The 19,324-nt window shown below is 31.9% G+C and overlaps 11 non-coding genes across 11 annotated transcripts; all 11 read right to left on the reverse strand.

Annotated features, from left to right (window-relative positions):
* Positions 1-1,928: 1,928 nt before the first annotated feature.
* Positions 1,929-2,002, reverse strand: TRNAI-AAU (transfer RNA isoleucine (anticodon AAU)). The gene has a single exon. It is a non-coding gene; the product is annotated as a tRNA-Ile (tRNA).
* A 2,514-nt stretch (positions 2,003-4,516) lies between these two features.
* Positions 4,517-4,590, reverse strand: TRNAI-AAU (transfer RNA isoleucine (anticodon AAU)). Its single transcript has one exon. It is a non-coding gene; the product is annotated as a tRNA-Ile (tRNA).
* A 789-nt stretch (positions 4,591-5,379) lies between these two features.
* TRNAI-AAU (transfer RNA isoleucine (anticodon AAU)) lies at positions 5,380-5,453 on the reverse strand. Its single transcript has one exon. It is a non-coding gene; the product is annotated as a tRNA-Ile (tRNA).
* A 789-nt stretch (positions 5,454-6,242) lies between these two features.
* On the reverse strand, positions 6,243-6,316 carry TRNAI-AAU (transfer RNA isoleucine (anticodon AAU)). The gene has a single exon. It is a non-coding gene; the product is annotated as a tRNA-Ile (tRNA).
* Positions 6,317-7,105: 789 nt separating this feature from the next.
* On the reverse strand, positions 7,106-7,179 carry TRNAI-AAU (transfer RNA isoleucine (anticodon AAU)). The gene has a single exon. It is a non-coding gene; the product is annotated as a tRNA-Ile (tRNA).
* A 789-nt stretch (positions 7,180-7,968) lies between these two features.
* TRNAI-AAU (transfer RNA isoleucine (anticodon AAU)) lies at positions 7,969-8,042 on the reverse strand. The gene has a single exon. It is a non-coding gene; the product is annotated as a tRNA-Ile (tRNA).
* A 1,651-nt stretch (positions 8,043-9,693) lies between these two features.
* On the reverse strand, positions 9,694-9,767 carry TRNAI-AAU (transfer RNA isoleucine (anticodon AAU)). Its single transcript has one exon. It is a non-coding gene; the product is annotated as a tRNA-Ile (tRNA).
* A 789-nt stretch (positions 9,768-10,556) lies between these two features.
* On the reverse strand, positions 10,557-10,630 carry TRNAI-AAU (transfer RNA isoleucine (anticodon AAU)). The gene has a single exon. It is a non-coding gene; the product is annotated as a tRNA-Ile (tRNA).
* Positions 10,631-12,281: 1,651 nt separating this feature from the next.
* Positions 12,282-12,355, reverse strand: TRNAI-AAU (transfer RNA isoleucine (anticodon AAU)). The gene has a single exon. It is a non-coding gene; the product is annotated as a tRNA-Ile (tRNA).
* A 789-nt stretch (positions 12,356-13,144) lies between these two features.
* TRNAI-AAU (transfer RNA isoleucine (anticodon AAU)) lies at positions 13,145-13,218 on the reverse strand. Its single transcript has one exon. It is a non-coding gene; the product is annotated as a tRNA-Ile (tRNA).
* A 3,378-nt stretch (positions 13,219-16,596) lies between these two features.
* On the reverse strand, positions 16,597-16,670 carry TRNAI-AAU (transfer RNA isoleucine (anticodon AAU)). Its single transcript has one exon. It is a non-coding gene; the product is annotated as a tRNA-Ile (tRNA).
* Between the last annotated feature and the right edge of the window lie 2,654 nt (positions 16,671-19,324).

Consider the following 19,324-nt stretch of genomic DNA (forward strand, 5'->3'; position numbering starts at 1 on the left):
ATTGCAATAAAGAAGAGATTTAGTTACTTGGAGTTAGAACTTAGAACCATTAATAGATATTCCAGGAGCTTTCAGAATAATAATTAATTCTACAACTATATCAAATGTATTCATCCAATCCTTCAAGCAGTGTTTGATCCAAGGTGATAAACAGTCAAAAATGAGACACAAGAAAAATTAATCTTTTTTCAAACAATTAAACTAGGCCTGTACAGGGATCGAACCTGTGACCTTGGCGTTATTAGCACCACGCTCTAACCATCTGAGCTAACAGGCCGTTTTGCACAATTTCCTGGAAGTCCAGCATATGAAGAAGTGCTAATGATAGTTATCCCGGGAGATTTGGAAAGCTTAATTTCAGAGGTTTACCATGAAGTTATAAATATATAATATCAACATGAAGAAACTAATATGACTTTAAAAAAATTACAATACAAAAGAGATGTTCATACTTAGTGTTAGAACTTAGAACCATTAATGTTTTTTCCATGTGTTTTAGCAATAAATAACAATTCATCACCTATATGCAATTGATTCATTTAATCATTCTATCAGCTTCCCCTCAAAGGAAATATAGAGATACACATGATACAGAAGAAAATACATCTATTTTCAACATTAAAGGAGCATCAAGTATTGGCTAGGAGATTGATTGAAAGTATGTCCTTGGCATTTTTAACTTTATGCTCTAAAGACTAAACTAATAGGCTCAATAAATATATAGCATACCATTGAAGAAATAGCAGATGATGAAGTTCTATCGATTGTTAACCCGGGAGAGTTGGAAAGCTTATATTCAGCTGTTTACATTCATACTATCTTTATATTTCATCTACAAGACAAAACAAAAATGACCTCAATAAATTGCAATAAATAAGAGTTTAAGTTACTTGGCGTTAGAACTTAGAACCATTAATAGATATTCCAGGAGCTTTCAGAATAATAATTAATTCTACAACTATATCAAATGTATTTATCCAATCCTTCAAGCAGTGTTTGATCCAAGGTGATAAACAGTCAAAATGAGACACAAGAAAAGTTACTCTTTTTTCAAACAATTAAACTTGGCCTGTACAGGGATCGAACCTGTGACCTCGGCGTTATTAGCACCACGCTCTAACCATCTGAGCTAACAAGCCATTTTGCCCAAATTCCTGGAAGTCCAGCATGTGAAGAACTGCTAATGATAGTTAACCCGGGAGATTTGGAAAGCTTAATTTCAGAGGTTTACCATGAACTTATAAATATATATTATCAACATGAAGAAACTAATATGACTTTAAGAAAATTACAATACAAAAGAGATTTTCATACTTAGTGTTAGAACTTAGAACCATTAATGTTTTTTCCATGTGTTTTAGCAATAAATAACAATTCATCACCTATATGCAATTGATTCATTTAATCATTCTATCAGCTTCCCCTCAAAGGAAATATAGAGATACACATGATACAGAAGAAAATACATCTATTTTCAACATTAAAGGAGCATCAAGTATTGGCTTGGAGACTGATTGAAAGTATGTCCTTGGCATTTTTACCTTTATGCTCTAAAGACTAAACTAATAGGCTCACTAAATATATAGCATGCTATTGAAGAAAAAGCAGATGATGAAGTGCTACTGATTGTTAACCCGGGATAATTGGAAAGCTTATATTCAGCTGTTTACATTCATACTATCTTTATATTTCATCAACAAGACAAAACAAAAATGACCTCAATAAATTGCAATAAATAAGAGATTAAGTTACTTGGCGTTAGAACTTAGAACCATTAATAGATATTCCAGGAGCTTTCAGAATAATAATTAATTCTACAACTATATCAAATGTATTTATCGAATCCTTCAAGCAGTGTTTGATCCAAGGTGATAAACAGTCAAAAATGAGACAAAAGAAAAATTTATCTTTTTTCAAACAATTAAACTTGGCCTGTACAGGGATCGAACCTGTGACCTTGGCGTTATTAGCACCACGCTCTAACCATCTGAGCTAACAGGCCATTTTGCACATTTTCCTGGAAGTCCAGCATATGAAGAAGTGCTAATGATAGTTAACCCGGGAGATTTGGAAAGCTTAATTTCAGAGGTTTACCATGAAGTTATAAATATATATTATCAACATGAAGAAACTAATATGACTTTAAAAAAATTACAATACAAAAGAGATGTTCATACTTAGTGTTAGAACTTAGAACCATTAATGTTTTTTCCATGTGTTTTAGCAATAAATAACAATTCATCACCTATATGCAATTGATTCATTTAATCATTCTATCAGCTTCCCCTCAAAGGAAATATAGAGATACACATGATACAGAAGAAAATACATCTATTTTCAACATTAAAGGAACATCAAGTATTGGCTTGGAGACTGATTGAAAGTATGTCCTTGGCATTTTTACCTTTATGCTCTAAAGACTAAACTAATAGGCTCACTAAATATATAGCATGCTATTGAAGAAATAGCAGATGATGAAGTGCTACTGATTGTTAACCCGGAACAATTGGAAAGCTTATATTCAGCTGTTTACATTCATACTATCTTTATATTCCATCAACAAGACAAAACAAAAATGACCTCAATAAATTGCAATAAATACGAGATTAAGTTACTTGGCGTTAGAACTTAGAACCATTAATAGATATTCCAGGAGCTTTCAGAATAATAAATAATTCTACAACTATATCAAATGTATTTATCCAATCCTTCAAGCAGTGTTTGATCCAAGGTGATAAACAGTCAAAAATGAGACACAAGAAAAATTAATCTTTTTTCAAACCATTAAACTTGGCCTGTACAGGGATCGAACCTGTGACCTTGGCGTTATTAGCACCACACTCTAACCATCTGAGCTAACAGGCCATTTTGCACATTTTCCTGGAAGTCCAGCATATGAAGAAGTGCTAATGATAGTTAACCCGGGAGATTTGGAAAGCTTAATTTCAGAGGTTTACCATGAAGTTATAAATATATATTATCAACATGAAGAAACTAATATGACTTAAAAAAATTACAATACAAAAGAGATGTTCATACTTAGCGTTAGAACTTAGAACCATTAATGTTTTTTCCATGTGTTTTAGCAATAAATAACAATTCATCACCTATATGCAATTGATTCATTTAATCATTCTATCAGCTTCCCCTCAAAGGAAATATAGAGATACACATGATACAGAAGAAAATACATCTATTTTCAACATTAAAGGAGCATCAAGTATTGGCTAGGAGATTGATTGAAAGTATGTCCTTGGCATTTTTAACTTTATGCTCTACAGACTAAACTAATAGGCTCAATAAATATATAGCATACCATTGAAGAAAGAGCAGATGATGAAGTTCTATCGATTGTTAACCCGGGATAGTTGGAAAGCTTATATTCAGCTGTTTACATTCATACTATCTTTATATTTCATCTACAAGACAAAACAAAAATGACCTCAATAAATTGCAATAAATAAGAGTTTAGGTTACTTGGCGTTAGAACTTAGAACCATTAATAGATATTCCAGGAGCTTTCAGAATAATAATTAATTCTACAACTATATCAAATGTATTTATCCAATCCTTCAAGCAGTGTTTGATCCAAGGTGATAAACAGTCAAAAATGAGACACAAGAAAAATTAATCTTTTTTCAAACAATAAAACTTGGCCTGTACAGGGATCGAACCTGTGACCTTGGCGTTATTAGCACCACGCTCTAACCATCTGAGCTAACAGGCAGTTTTGCACAATTTCCTGGAAGTCCAGCATATGAAGAAGTGCTAATGATAGTTAACCCGGGAGATTTGGAAAGCTTAATTTCAGAGGTTTACCATGAAGTTATAAATATATAATATCAACATGAAGAAACTAATATGACTTTAAAAAAATTACAATACAAAAGAGATGTTCATACTTAGTGTTAGAACTTAGAACCATTAATGTTCTTTCCATTTGTTTTAGCAATAAATAACAATTCATCACCTATATGCAATTGATTCATTTAATCATTCTATCAGCTTCCCCTCAAAGGAAATATAGAGATACACATGATACAGAAGAAAATACATCTATTTTCAACATTAAAGGAGCATCAAGTATTGGCTAGGAGATTGATTGAAAGTATGTCCTTGGCATTTTTAACTTTATGCTCTAAAGACTAAACTAATAGGCTCAATAAATATATAGCATACCATTGAAGAAATAGCAGATGATGAAGTTCTATCGATTGTTAACCCGGGATAGTTGGAAAGCTTATATTCAGCTGTTTACATTCATACTATCTTTATATTTCATCAACAAGACAAAACAAAAATGACCTCAATAAATTGCAATAAATAAGAGTTTAAGTTACTTGGCGTTAGAACTTAGAACCATTAATAGATATTCCAGGAGCTTTCAGAATAATAATTAATTCTACAACTATATCAAATGTATTTATCCAATCCTTCAAGCAGTGTTTGATCCAAGGTGATAAACAGTCAAAAATGAGACACAAGAAAAATTAATCTTTTTTCAAACAATTAAACTTGGCCTGTACAGGGATCGAACCTGTGACCTTGGCGTTATTAGCACCACGCTCTAACCATCTGAGCTAACAGGCCGTTTTGCACAATTTCCTGGAAGTCCAGCATATGAAGAAGTGCTAATGATAGTTAACCTGGGAGATTTGGAAAGCTTAATTTCAGAGGTTTACCATGAAGTTATAAATATATAATATCAACATGAAGAAACTAATATGACTTTAAAAAAATTACAATACAAAAGAGATGTTCATACTTAGTGTTAGAACTTAGAACCATTAATGTTTTTTCCATGTGTTTTAGCAATAAATAACAATTCATCACCTATATGCAATTGATTCATTTAATCATTCTATCAGCTTCCCCTCAAAGGAAATATAGAGATACACATGATACAGAAGAAAATACATCTATTTTCAACATTAAAGGAGCATCAAGTATTGGCTAGGAGATTGATTGAAAGTATGTCCTTGGCATTTTTAACTTTATGCTCTAAAGACTAAACTAATAGGCTCAATAAATATATAGCATACCATTGAAGAAATAGCAGATGATGAAGTTCTATCGATTGTTAACCCGGGATAGTTGGAAAGCTTATATTCAGCTGTTTACATTCATACTATCTTCATATTTCATCTACAAGACAAAACAAAAATGACCTCAATAAATTGCAATAAATAAGAGTTTAAGTTACTTGGCGTCAGAACTTAGAACCATTAATAGATATTCCAGGAGCTTTCAGAATAATAATTAATTCTACAACTATATCAAATGTATTTATCCAATCCTTCAAGCAGTGTTTGATCCAAGGTGATAAACAGTCAAAAATGAGACACAAGAAAAATTAATCTTTTTTCAAACAATTAAACTTGGCCTGTACAGGGATCGAACCTGTGACCTTGGCGTTATTAGCACCACGCTCTAACCATCTGAGCTAACAGGCCGTTTTGCACAATTTCCTGGAAGTCCAGCATATGAAGAAGTGCTAATGATAGTTAACCCGGGAGATTTGGAAAGCTTAATTTCAGAGGTTTACCATGAAGTTATAAATATATAATATCAACATGAAGAAACTAATATGACTTTAAAAAAATTACAATACAAAAGAGATGTTCATACTTAGTGTTAGAACTTAGAACCATTAATGTTTTTTCCATGTGTTTTAGCAATAAATAACAATTCATCACCTATATGCAATTGATTCATTTAATCATTCTATCAGCTTCCCCTCAAAGGAAATATAGAGATACACATGATACAGAAGAAAATACATCTATTTTCAACATTAAAGGAGCATCAAGTATTGGCTTGGAGACTGATTGAAAATATGTCCTTGCTATTTTTAACATTTTGCTCTAAAGACTAAACTAATAGGCTCAGTAAATATATAGCATACTATTGAAGAAATAGCAGATGATGAAGTGCTACTGATTGTTAACCCGGGATAGTTGGAAAGCTTATATTCAGCTGTTTACATTCATACTATCTTTATATTTCATCAACAAGACAAAACAAAAATGACCTCAATGAATTGCAATAAAGAAGAGATTTAGTTACTTGGAGTTAGAACTTAGAACCATTAATAGATATTCCAGGAGCTTTCAGAATAATAATTAATTCTACAACTATATCAAATGTATTCATCCAATCCTTCAAGCAGTGTTTGATCCAAGGTGATAAACAGTCAAAAATGAGACACAAGAAAAATTAATCTTTTTTCAAACAATTAAACTTGGCCTGTACAGGGATCGAACCTGTGACCTTGGCGTTATTAGCACCACGCTCTAACCATCTGAGCTAACAGGCCGTTTTGCACAACTTCCTGGAAGTCCAGCATATGAAGAAGTGCTAATGATAGTTAACCCGGGAGATTTGGAAAGCTTAATTTCAGAGGTTTACCATGAAGTTATAAATATATAATATCAACATGAAGAAACTAATATGACTTTAAAAAAATTACAATACAAAAGAGATGATCATACTTAGTGTTAGAACTTAGAACCATTAATGTTTTTTCCATGTGTTTTAGCAATAAATAACAATTCATCACCTATATGCATTTGATTCATTTAATCATTCTATCAGCTTCCCCTCAAAGGAAATATAGAGATACACATGATACAGAAGAAAATACATCTATTTTCAACATTAAAGGAACATCAAGTATTGGCTTGGAGACTGATTGAAAGTATGTCCTTGGCATTTTTACCTTTCTGCTCTAAAGACTAAACTAATAGGCTCACTAAATATATAGCATGCTATTGAAGAAAAAGCAGATGATGAAGTGCTACTGATTGTTAACCCGGGATAATTGGAAAGCTTATATTCAGCTGTTTACATTCATACTATCTTTATATTTCATCAACAAGACAAAACAAAAATGACCTCAATAAATTGCAATAAATAAGAGATTAAGTTACTTGGCGTTAGAACTTAGAACCATTAATAGATATTCCAGGAGCTTTCAGAATAATAATTAATTCTACAACTATATCAAATGTATTTATCGAATCCTTCAAGCAGTGTTTGATCCAAGGTGATAAACAGTCAAAAATGAGACAAAAGAAAAATTAATCTTTTTTCAAACAATTAAATTTGGCCTGTACAGGGATCGAACCTGTGACCTTGGCGTTATTAGCACCACGCTCTAACCATCTGAGCTAACAGGCCATTTTGCACATTTTCCTGGAAGTCCAGCATATGAAGAAGTGCTAATGATAGTTAACCCGGGAGATTTGGAAAGCTTAATTTCAGAGGCTTACCATGAAGTTATAAATATATATTATCAACATGAAGAAACTAATATGACTTTAAAAAAATTACAATACAAAAGAGATGTTCATACTTAGTGTTAGAACTTAGAACCACTAATGTTTTTTCCATGTGTTTTAGCAATAAATAACAATTCATCACCTATATGCAATTGATTCATTTCATCATTCTATCAGCTTCCCCTCAAAGGAAATATAGAGATACACATGATACAGAAGAAAATACATCTATTTTCAACATTAAAGGAGCATCAAGTATTGGCTAGGAGATTGATTGAAAGTATGTCCTTGGCATTTTTAACTTTATGCTCTAAAGACTAAACTAATAGGCTCAATAAATATATAGCATACCATTGAAGAAATAGCAGATGATGAAGTTCTATCGATTGTTAACCCGGGATAGTTGGAAAGCTTCTATTCAGCTGTTTACATTCATACTATCTTTATATTTCATCTACAAGACAAAACAAAAATGACCTCAATAAATTGCAATAAATAAGAGTTTAAGTTACTTGGCGTTAGAACTTAGAACCATTAATAGATATTCCAGGAGCTTACAGAATAATAATTAATTCTACAACTATATCAAATGTATTTATCCAATCCTTCAAGCAGTGTTTGATCCAAGGTGATAAACAGTCAAAAATGAGACACAAGAAAAATTAATCATTTTTCAAACAATTAAACTTGGCCTGTACAGGGATCGAACCTGTGACCTTGGCGTTATTAGCACCACGCTCTAACCATCTGAGCTAACAGGCCGTTTTGCACAATTTCCTGGAAGTCCAGCATATGAAGAAGTGCTAATGATAGTTAACCCGGGAGATTTGGAAAGCTTAATTTCAGAGGTTTACCATGAAGTTATAAATATATAATATCAACATGAAGAAACTAATATGACTTTAAAAAAATTACAATACAAAAGAGATGTTCATACTTAGTGTTAGAACTTAGAACCATTAATGTTTTTTCCATGTGTTTTAGCAATAAATAACAATTCATCACCTATATGCAATTGATTCATTTAATCATTCTATCAGCTTCCCCTCAAAGGAAATATAGAGATACACATGATACAGAAGAAAATACATCTATTTTCAACATTAAAGGAGCATCAAGTATTGGCTTGGAGACTGATTGAAAATATGTCCTTGCTATTTTTAACTTTTTGCTCTAAAGACTAAACTAATAGGCTCACTAAATATATAGCATACTATTGAAGCAATAGCAGATGATGAAGTGCTACTGATTGTTAACCCGGGATAGTTGGAAAGCTTATATTCAGCTGTTTACATTCATACTATCTTTATATTTCATCAACAAGACAAAACAAAAATGACCTCAATGAATTGCAATAAAGAAGAGATTTAGTTACTTGGAGTTAGAACTTAGAACCATTAATAGACATTCCAGGAGCTTTCAGAATAATAATTAATTCTACAACTATATCAAATGTATTCATCCAATCCTTCAAGCAGTGTTTGATCCAAGGTGATAAACAGTCAAAAATGAGACACAAGAAAAATTAATCTTTTTTCAAACAATTAAACTAGGCCTGTACAGGGATCGAACCTGTGACCTTGGCGTTATTAGCACCACGCTCTAACCATCTGAGCTAACAGGCCGTTTTGCACAATTTCCTGGAAGTCCAGCATATGAAGAAGTGCTAATGATAGTTATCCCGGGAGATTTGGAAAGCTTAATTTCAGAGGTTTACCATGAAGTTATAAATATATAATATCAACATGAAGAAACTAATATGACTTTAAAAAAATTACAATACAAAAGAGATGTTCATACTTAGTGTTAGAACTTAGAACCAATAATGTTTTTTCCATGTGTTTTAGCAATAAATAACAATTCATCACCTATATGCAATTGATTCATTTAATCATTCTATCAGCTTCCCCTCAAAGGAAATATAGAGATACACATGATACAGAAGAAAATACATCTATTTTCAACATTAAAGGAGCATCAAGTATTGGCTAGGAGATTGATTGAAAGTATGTCCTTGGCATTTTTAACTTTATGCTCTAAAGACTAAACTAATAGGCTCAATAAATATATAGCATACCATTGAAGAAATAGCAGATGATGAAGTTCTATCGATTGTTAACCCGGGATAGTTGGAAAGCTTATATTCAGCTGTTTACATTCATACTATCTTTATATTTCATCTACAAGACAAAACAAAAATGACCTCAATAAATTGCAATAAATAAGAGTTTAAGTTACTTGGCGTTAGAACTTAGAACCATTAATAGATATTCCAGGAGCTTTCAGAATAATAATTAATTCTACAACTATATCAAATGTATTTATCCAATCCTTCAAGCAGTGTTTGATCCAAGGTGATAAACAGTCAAAATGAGACACAAGAAAAATTAATCTTTTTTCAAACAATTAAACTTGGCCTGTACAGGGATCGAACCTGTGACCTTGGCGTTATTAGCACCACGCTCTAACCATCTGAGCTAACAGGCCGTTTTGCACAATTTCCTGGAAGTCCAGCATATGAAGAAGTGCTAATGATAGTTATCCCGGGAGATTTGGAAAGCTTAATTTCAGAGGTTTACCATGAAGTTATAAATATATAATATCAACATGAAGAAACTAATATGACTTTAAAAAAATTACAATACAAAAGAGATGTTCATACTTAGTGTTAGAACTTAGAACCATTAATGTTTTTTCCATGTGTTTTAGCAATAAATAACAATTCATCACCTATATGCAATTGATTCATTTAATCATTCTATCAGCTTCCCCTCAAAGGAAATATAGAGATACACATGATACAGAAGAAAATACATCTATTTTCAACATTAAAGAAGCATCAAGTATTGGCTTGGAGACTGATTGAAAATATGTCCTTGCTATTTTTAACTTTATGCTCTAAAGACTAAACTAATAGGCTCACTAAATATATAGCATGCTATTGAAGAAATAGCAGATGATGAAGTGCTATCGATTGTTAACCCGGGATAATTGGAAAGCTTATATTCAGCTGTTTACATTCATACTATCTTTATATTTCATCAACAAGACAAAACAAAAATGACCTCAATAAATTGCAATAAATAAGAGATTACGTTACTTGGCGTTAGAACTTAGAACCATTAATAGATATTCCAGGAGCTTTCAGAATAATAATTAATTCTACAACTATATCAAATGTATTTATCCAATCCTTCAAGCAGTGTTTGATCCAAGGTGATAAACAGTCAAAAATGAGACACAAGAAAAATTAATCTTTTTTCAAACAATTAAACTTGGCCTGTACAGGGATCGAACCTGTGACCTTGGCGTTATTAGCACCACGCTCTAACCATCTGAGCTAACAGGCCGTTTTGCACAATTTCCTGGAAGTCCAGCATATGAAGAAGTGCTAATGATAGTTAACCCGGGAGATTTGGAAAGCTTAATTTCAGAGGTTTACCATGAAGTTATAAATATATAATATCAACATGAAGAAACTAATATGACTTTAAAAAAATTACAATACAAAAGAGATGTTCATACTTAGTGTTAGAACTTAGAACCATTAATGTTTTTTCCATGTGTTTTAGCAATAAATAACAATTCATCACCTATATGCAATTGATTCATTTAATCATTCTATCAGCTTCCCCTCAAAGGAAATATAGAGATACACATGATACAGAAGAAAATACATCTATTTTCAACATTAAAGGAGCATCAAGTATTGGCTTGGAGACTGATTGAAAATATGTCCTTGCTATTTTTAACTTTTTGCTCTAAAGACTAAACTAATAGGCTCACTAAATATATAGCATACTATTGAAGCAATAGCAGATGATGAAGTGCTACTGATTGTTAACCCGGGATAGTTGGAAAGCTTATATTCAGCTGTTTACATTCATACTATCTTTATATTTCATCAACAAGACAAAACAAAAATGACCTCAATGAATTGCAATAAAGAAGAGATTTAGTTACTTGGAGTTAGAACTTAGAACCATTAATAGACATTCCAGGAGCTTTCAGAATAATAATTAATTCTTCAACTATATCAAATGTATTCATCCAATCCTTCAAGCAGTGTTTGATCCAAGGTGATAAACAGTCAAAAATGAGACACAAGAAAAATTAATCTTTTTTCAAACAATTAAACTAGGCCTGTACAGGGATCGAACCTGTGACCTTGGCGTTATTAGCACCACGCTCTAACCATCTGAGCTAACAGGCCGTTTTGCACAATTTCCTGGAAGTCCAGCATATGAAGAAGTGCTAATGATAGTTATCCCGGGAGATTTGGAAAGCTTAATTTCAGAGGTTTACCATGAAGTTATAAATATATAATATCAACATGAAGAAACTAATATGACTTTAAAAAAATTACAATACAAAAGAGATGTTCATACTTAGTGTTAGAACTTAGAACCATTAATGTTTTTTCCATGTGTTTTAGCAATAAATAACAATTCATCACCTATATGCAATTGATTCATTTAATCATTCTATCAGCTTCCCCTCAAAGGAAATGTAGAGATACACATGATACAGAAGAAAATACATCTATTTTCAACATTAAAGGAGCATCAAGTATTGGCTAGGAGATTGATTGAAAGTATGTCCTTGGCATTTTTAACTTTATGCTCTAAAGACTAAACTAATAGGCTCAATAAATATATAGCATACCATTGAAGAAATAGCAGATGATGAAGTTCTATCGATTGTTAACCCGGGATAGTTGGAAAGCTTATATTCAGCTGTTTACATTCATACTATCTTTATATTTCATCTACAAGACAAAACAAAAATGACCTCAATAAATTGCAATAAATAAGAGTTTAAGTTACTTGGCGTTAGAACTTAGAACCATTAATAGATATTCCAGGAGCTTTCAGAATAATAATTAATTCTACAACTATATCAAATGTATTTATCCAATCCTTCAAGCAGTGTTTGATCCAAGGTGATAAACAGTCAAAATGAGACACAAGAAAAATTAATCTTTTTTCAAACAATTAAACTTGGCCTGTACAGGGATCGAACCTGTGACCTTGGCGTTATTAGCACCACGCTCTAACCATCTGAGCTAACAGGCCGTTTTGCACAATTTCCTGGAAGTCCAGCATATGAAGAAGTGCTAATGATAGTTATCCCGGGAGATTTGGAAAGCTTAATTTCAGAGGTTTACCATGAAGTTATAAATATATAATATCAACATGAAGAAACTAATATGACTTTAAAAAAATTACAATACAAAAGAGATGTTCATACTTAGTGTTAGAACTTAGAACCATTAATGTTTTTTCCATGTGTTTTAGCAATAAATAACAATTCATCACCTATATGCAATTGATTCATTTAATCATTCTATCAGCTTCCCCTCAAAGGAAATATAGAGATACACATGATACAGAAGAAAATACATCTATTTTCAACATTAAAGGAGCATCAAGTATTGGCTTGGAGACTGATTGAAAATATGTCCTTGCTATTTTTAACTTTATGCTCTAAAGACTAAACTAATAGGCTCACTAAATATATAGCATGCTATTGAAGAAATAGCAGATGATGAAGTGCTATCGATTGTTAACCCTGGATAATTGGAAAGCTTATATTCAGCTGTTTACATTCATACTATCTTTATATTTCATCAACAAGACAAAACAAAAATGACCTCAATAAATTGCAATAAATAAGAGATTACGTTACTTGGCGTTAGAACTTAGAACCATTAATAGATATTCCAGGAGCTTTCAGAATAATAATTAATTCTACAACTATATCAAATGTATTTATCCAATCCTTCAAGCAGTGTTTGATCCAAGGTGATAAACAGTCAAAAATGAGACACAAGAAAAATTAATCTTTTTTCAAACAATTAAACTTGGCCTGTACAGGGATCGAACCTGTGACCTTGGCGTTATTAGCACCACGCTCTAACCATCTGAGCTAACAGGCCATTTTGCACATTTTCCTGGAAGTCCAGCATATGAAGAAGTGCTAATGATAGTTAACCCGGGAGATTTGGAAAGCTTAATTTCAGAGGTTTACCATGAAGTTATAAATATATATTATCAACATGAAGAAACTAATATGACTTTAAAAAAATTACAATACAAAAGAGATGTTCATACTTAGTGTTAGAACTTAGAACCATTAATGTTTTTTCCATGTGTTTTAGCAATAAATAACAATTCATCACCTATATGCAATTGATTCATTTAATCATTCTATCAGCTTCCCCTCAAAGGAAATATAGAGATACACATGATACAGAAGAAAATACATCTATTTTCAACATTAAAGGAGCATCAAGTATTGGCTAGGAGATTGATTGAAAGTATGTCCTTGGCATTTTTAACTTTATGCTCTAAAGACTAAACTAATAGGCTCAATAAATATATAGCATACCATTGAAGAAATAGCAGATGATGAAGTTCTATCGATTGTTAACCAGGGATAGTTGGAAAGCTTATATTCAGCTGTTTACATTCATACTATCTTTATATTTCATCTACAAGACAAAACAAAAATGACCTCAATAAATTGCAATAAATAAGAGTTTAAGTTACTTGGCGTTAGAACTTAGAACCATTAATAGATATTCCAGGAGCTTTCAGAATAATAATTAATTCTACAACTATATCAAATGTATTTATCCAATCCTTCAAGCAGTGTTTGATCCAAGGTGATAAACAGTCAAAAATGAGACACAAGAAAAATTAACCTTTTTTCAAACAATAAAACTTGGCCTGTACAGGGATCGAACCTGTGACCTTGGCGTTATTAGCACCACGCTCTAACCATCTGAGCTAACAGGCAGTTTTGCACAATTTCCTGGAAGTCCAGCATATGAAGAAGTGCTAATGATAGTTAACCCGGGAGATTTGGAAAGCTTAATTTCAGAGGTTTACCATGAAGTTATAAATATATAATATCAACATGAAGAAACTAATATGACTTTAAAAAAATTACAATACAAAAGAGATGTTCATACTTAGTGTTAGAACTTAGAACCATTAATGTTTTTTCCATGTGTTTTAGCAATAAATAACAATTCATCACCTATATGCAATTGCTTCATTTATTCATTCTATCAGCTTCCCCTCAAAGGAAATATAGAGATACACATGATACAGAAGAAAATACATCTATTTTCAACATTAAAGGAGCATCAAGTATTAGCTTGGAGACTGATTGAAAATATGTCCTTGCTATTTTTAACTTTTTGCTCTAAAGACTAAACTAATAGGCTCAATAAATATATAGCATACCATTGAAGAAATAGCAGATGATGAAGTGCTATCGATTGTTAACCCGGGATAGTTGGAAAGCTTATATTCAGCTGTTTCCATTCATACTATCTTTATATTTCATCAACAAGACAAAACAAAAATGACCTCAATAAATTGCAATAAATAGAAGATTTAGTTACTTGGCGTTAGAACTTAGAACCATTAATAGATATTCCAGGAGCTTTCAGAATAATAATTAATTCTACAACTATATCAAATGTATTCATCCAATCCTTCAAGCAGCGTTTGATCCAAGGTGATAAACAGTCAAGAATGAAACACAAGAAAAATTACTCTTTTATCAAACAATTAAACTTGGCCTGTACAGGGATCGAACCTGTGACCTTGGCGTTATTAGCACCACGCTCTAACCATCTGAGCTAACAAGTCATTTTGCCCAAATTCCTGGAAGTCCAGCATGTGAAGAACTGCTAATGATAGTTAACCCGGGAGATTTGGATAGCTGAATTTCAGAGGTTTACCATGAAATTATAAATATATAATATCAACATGAAGAAACTAATATGACTTTAAGAAAATTGCAATACAAAAGAGATTTTCATACTTAGTGTTAGAACTTAGAACCATTAATGTTTTTCCATGTGTTTTAGCAATAAATAACAATTCATCACCTATATGCAATTGATTCATTTAATCATTCTATCAGCTTCCCCTCAAAGGAAATATAGAGATACACATGATACAGAAGAAAATACATCTATTTTCAACATTAAAGGAGCATCAAGTATTGGCTAGGAGATTGATTGAATGTATGTCCTTGGCATTTTTAACTTTATGCTCTAAAGACTAAACTAATAGGCTCAATAAATATATAGCATACCATTGAAGAAATAGCAGATGATGAAGTTCTATCGATTGTTAACCCGGGATAGTTGGAAAGCTTATATTCAGCTGTTTACATTCATACTATCTTTATATTTCATCAACAAGACAAAACAAAAATGACCTCAATAAATTGCAATAAATAAGAGTTTAAGTTACTTGGCGTTAGAACTTAGAACCATTAATAGATATTCCAGGAGCTTTCAGAATAATAATTAATTCTACAACTATATCAAATGTATTTATCCAATCCTTCAAGCAGTGTTTGATCCAAGGTGATAAACAGTCAAAAATTAGACACAAGAAAAATTAATCTTTTTACAAACAATTAAACTCGGCCTGTACAGGGATTGAACCTGTGACCTTGGCGTTATTGGCACCACGCTCTAACCATCTGAGCTAACAGGCCGTTTAGCACTAATTCCTGGAAGTCCAGCATATGAAGAAGTGCTAATGATAGTTAACCCGGGAGATTTGGAAAGCTTAATTTCAGAGGTTTACCATGAAGTTATACTTATATAATATCAACATGAAGAAACTAATATGACTCTAAAAAAATTACAATACAAAAGAGATTTTCATACTTAGTGTTAGAACTTAGAACCATTAATGTTTTTTTCCATGTGTTTTAGCAATAAATAACAATTCATCACCTATATGCAATTGATTCATCTAATCATTCTATCAGCTTCCCCTCAAAGGAAATATAGACATACACATGATACAGAAGAAAATACATCTAATTTTAACATTAAAGGAGCATCAAGTATTGGCTAGGAGATTGATTGAATGTATGTCCTTGCTATTTTTAACTTTATGCTCTAAAGACTAAACTAATAGGCTCACTAAATATATAGCATGCTATTGAAGAAATAGCAGATGATGAAGTGCTATCGATTGTTAACCCTGGATAATTGGAAAGCTTATATTCAGCTGTTTACATTCATACTATCTTTATATTTCATCAACAAGACAAAACAAAAATGACCTCAATAAATTGCAATAAATAAGAGATTACGTTACTTGGCGTTAGAACTTAGAACCATTAATAGATATTCCAGGAGCTTTCAGAATAATAATTAATTCTACAACTATATCAAATGTATTTATCCAATCCTTCAAGCAGTGTTTGATCCAAGGTGATAAACAGTCAAAAATGAGACACAAGAAAAATTAATCTTTTTTCAAACAATTAAACTTGGCCTGTACAGGGATCGAACCTGTGACCTTGGCGTTATTAGCACCACGCTCTAACCATCTGAGCTAACAGGCCATTTTGCACATTTTCCTGGAAGTCCAGCATATGAAGAAGTGCTAATGATAGTTAACCCGGGAGATTTGGAAAGCTTAATTTCAGAGGTTTACCATGAAGTTATAAATATATATTATCAACATGAAGAAACTAATATGACTTTAAAAAAATTACAATACAAAAGAGATGTTCATACTTAGTGTTAGAACTTAGAACCATTAATGTTTTTTCCATGTGTTTTAGCAATAAATAACAATTCATCACCTATATGCAATTGATTCATTTAATCATTCTATCAGCTTCCCCTCAAAGGAAATATAGAGATACACATGATACAGAAGAAAATACATCTATTTTCAACATTAAAGGAGCATCAAGTATTGGCTAGGAGATTGATTGAAAGTATGTCCTTGGCATTTTTAACTTTATGCTCTAAAGACTAAACTAATAGGCTCAATAAATATATAGCATACCATTGAAGAAATAGCAGATGATGAAGTTCTATCGATTGTTAACCAGGGATAGTTGGAAAGCTTATATTCAGCTGTTTACATTCATACTATCTTTATATTTCATCTACAAGACAAAACAAAAATGACCTCAATAAATTGCAATAAATAAGAGTTTAAGTTACTTGGCGTTAGAACTTAGAACCATTAATAGATATTCCAGGAGCTTTCAGAATAATAATTAATTCTACAACTATATCAAATGTATTTATCCAATCCTTCAAGCAGTGTTTGATCCAAGGTGATAAACAGTCAAAAATGAGACACAAGAAAAATTAACCTTTTTTCAAACAATAAAACTTGGCCTGTACAGGGATCGAACCTGTGACCTTGGCGTTATTAGCACCACGCTCTAACCATCTGAGCTAACAGGCAGTTTTGCACAATTTCCTGGAAGTCCAGCATATGAAGAAGTGCTAATGATAGTTAACCCGGGAGATTTGGAAAGCTTAATTTCAGAGGTTTACCATGAAGTTATAAATATATAATATCAACATGAAGAAACTAATATGACTTTAAAAAAATTACAATACAAAAGAGATGTTCATACTTAGTGTTAGAACTTAGAACCATTAATGTTTTTTCCATGTGTTTTAGCAATAAATAACAATTCATCACCTATATGCAATTGCTTCATTTATTCATTCTATCAGCTTCCCCTCAAAGGAAATATAGAGATACACATGATACAGAAGAAAATACATCTATTTTCAACATTAAAGGAGCATCAAGTATTAGCTTGGAGACTGATTGAAAATATGTCCTTGCTATTTTTAACTTTTTGCTCTAAAGACTAAACTAATAGGCTCAATAAATATATAGCATACCATTGAAGAAATAGCAGATGATGAAGTGCTATCGATTGTTAACCCGGGATAGTTGGAAAGCTTATATTCAGCTGTTTCCATTCATACTATCTTTATATTTCATCAACAAGACAAAACAAAAATGACCTCAATAAATTGCAATAAATAGAAGATTTAGTTACTTGGCGTTAGAACTTAGAACCATTAATAGATATTCCAGGAGCTTTCAGAATAATAATTAATTCTACAACTATATCAAATGTATTCATCCAATCCTTCAAGCAGCGTTTGATCCAAGGTGATAAACAGTCAAGAATGAAACACAAGAAAAATTACTCTTTTATCAAACAATTAAACTTGGCCTGTACAGGGATCGAACCTGTGACCTTGGCGTTATTAGCACCACGCTCTAACCATCTGAGCTAACAAGTCATTTTGCCCAAATTCCTGGAAGTCCAGCATGTGAAGAACTGCTAATGATAGTTAACCCGGGAGATTTGGATAGCTGAATTTCAGAGGTTTACCATGAAATTATAAATATATAATATCAACATGAAGAAACTAATATGACTTTAAGAAAATTGCAATACAAAAGAGATTTTCATACTTAGTGTTAGAACTTAGAACCATTAATGTTTTTCCATGTGTTTTAGCAATAAATAACAATTCATCACCTATATGCAATTGATTCATTTAATCATTCTATCAGCTTCCCCTCAAAGGAAATATAGAGATACACATGATACAGAAGAAAATACATCTATTTTCAACATTAAAGGAGCATCAAGTATTGGCTAGGAGATTGATTGAATGTATGTCCTTGGCATTTTTAACTTTATGCTCTAAAGACTAAACTAATAGGCTCAATAAATATATAGCATACCATTGAAGAAATAGCAGATGATGAAGTTCTATCGATTGTTAACCCGGGATAGTTGGAAAGCTTATATTCAGCTGTTTACATTCATACTATCTTTATATTTCATCAACAAGACAAAACAAAAATGACCTCAATAAATTGCAATAAATAAGAGTTTAAGTTACTTGGCGTTAGAACTTAGAACCATTAATAGATATTCCAGGAGCTTTCAGAATAATAATTAATTCTACAACTATATCAAATGTATTTATCCAATCCTTCAAGCAGTGTTTGATCCAAGGTGATAAACAGTCAAAAATTAGACACAAGAAAAATTAATCTTTTTACAAACAATTAAACTCGGCCTGTACAGGGATTGAACCTGTGACCTTGGCGTTATTGGCACCACGCTCTAACCATCTGAGCTAACAGGCCGTTTAGCACTAATTCCTGGAAGTCCAGCATATGAAGAAGTGCTAATGATAGTTAACCCGGGAGATT

The sequence above is a fragment of the Lissotriton vulgaris genome, chromosome 12 (genome assembly GCF_964263255.1).
Source record: "Lissotriton vulgaris chromosome 12, aLisVul1.2, whole genome shotgun sequence".
Lineage (NCBI taxonomy): Eukaryota > Metazoa > Chordata > Amphibia > Caudata > Salamandridae > Lissotriton > Lissotriton vulgaris.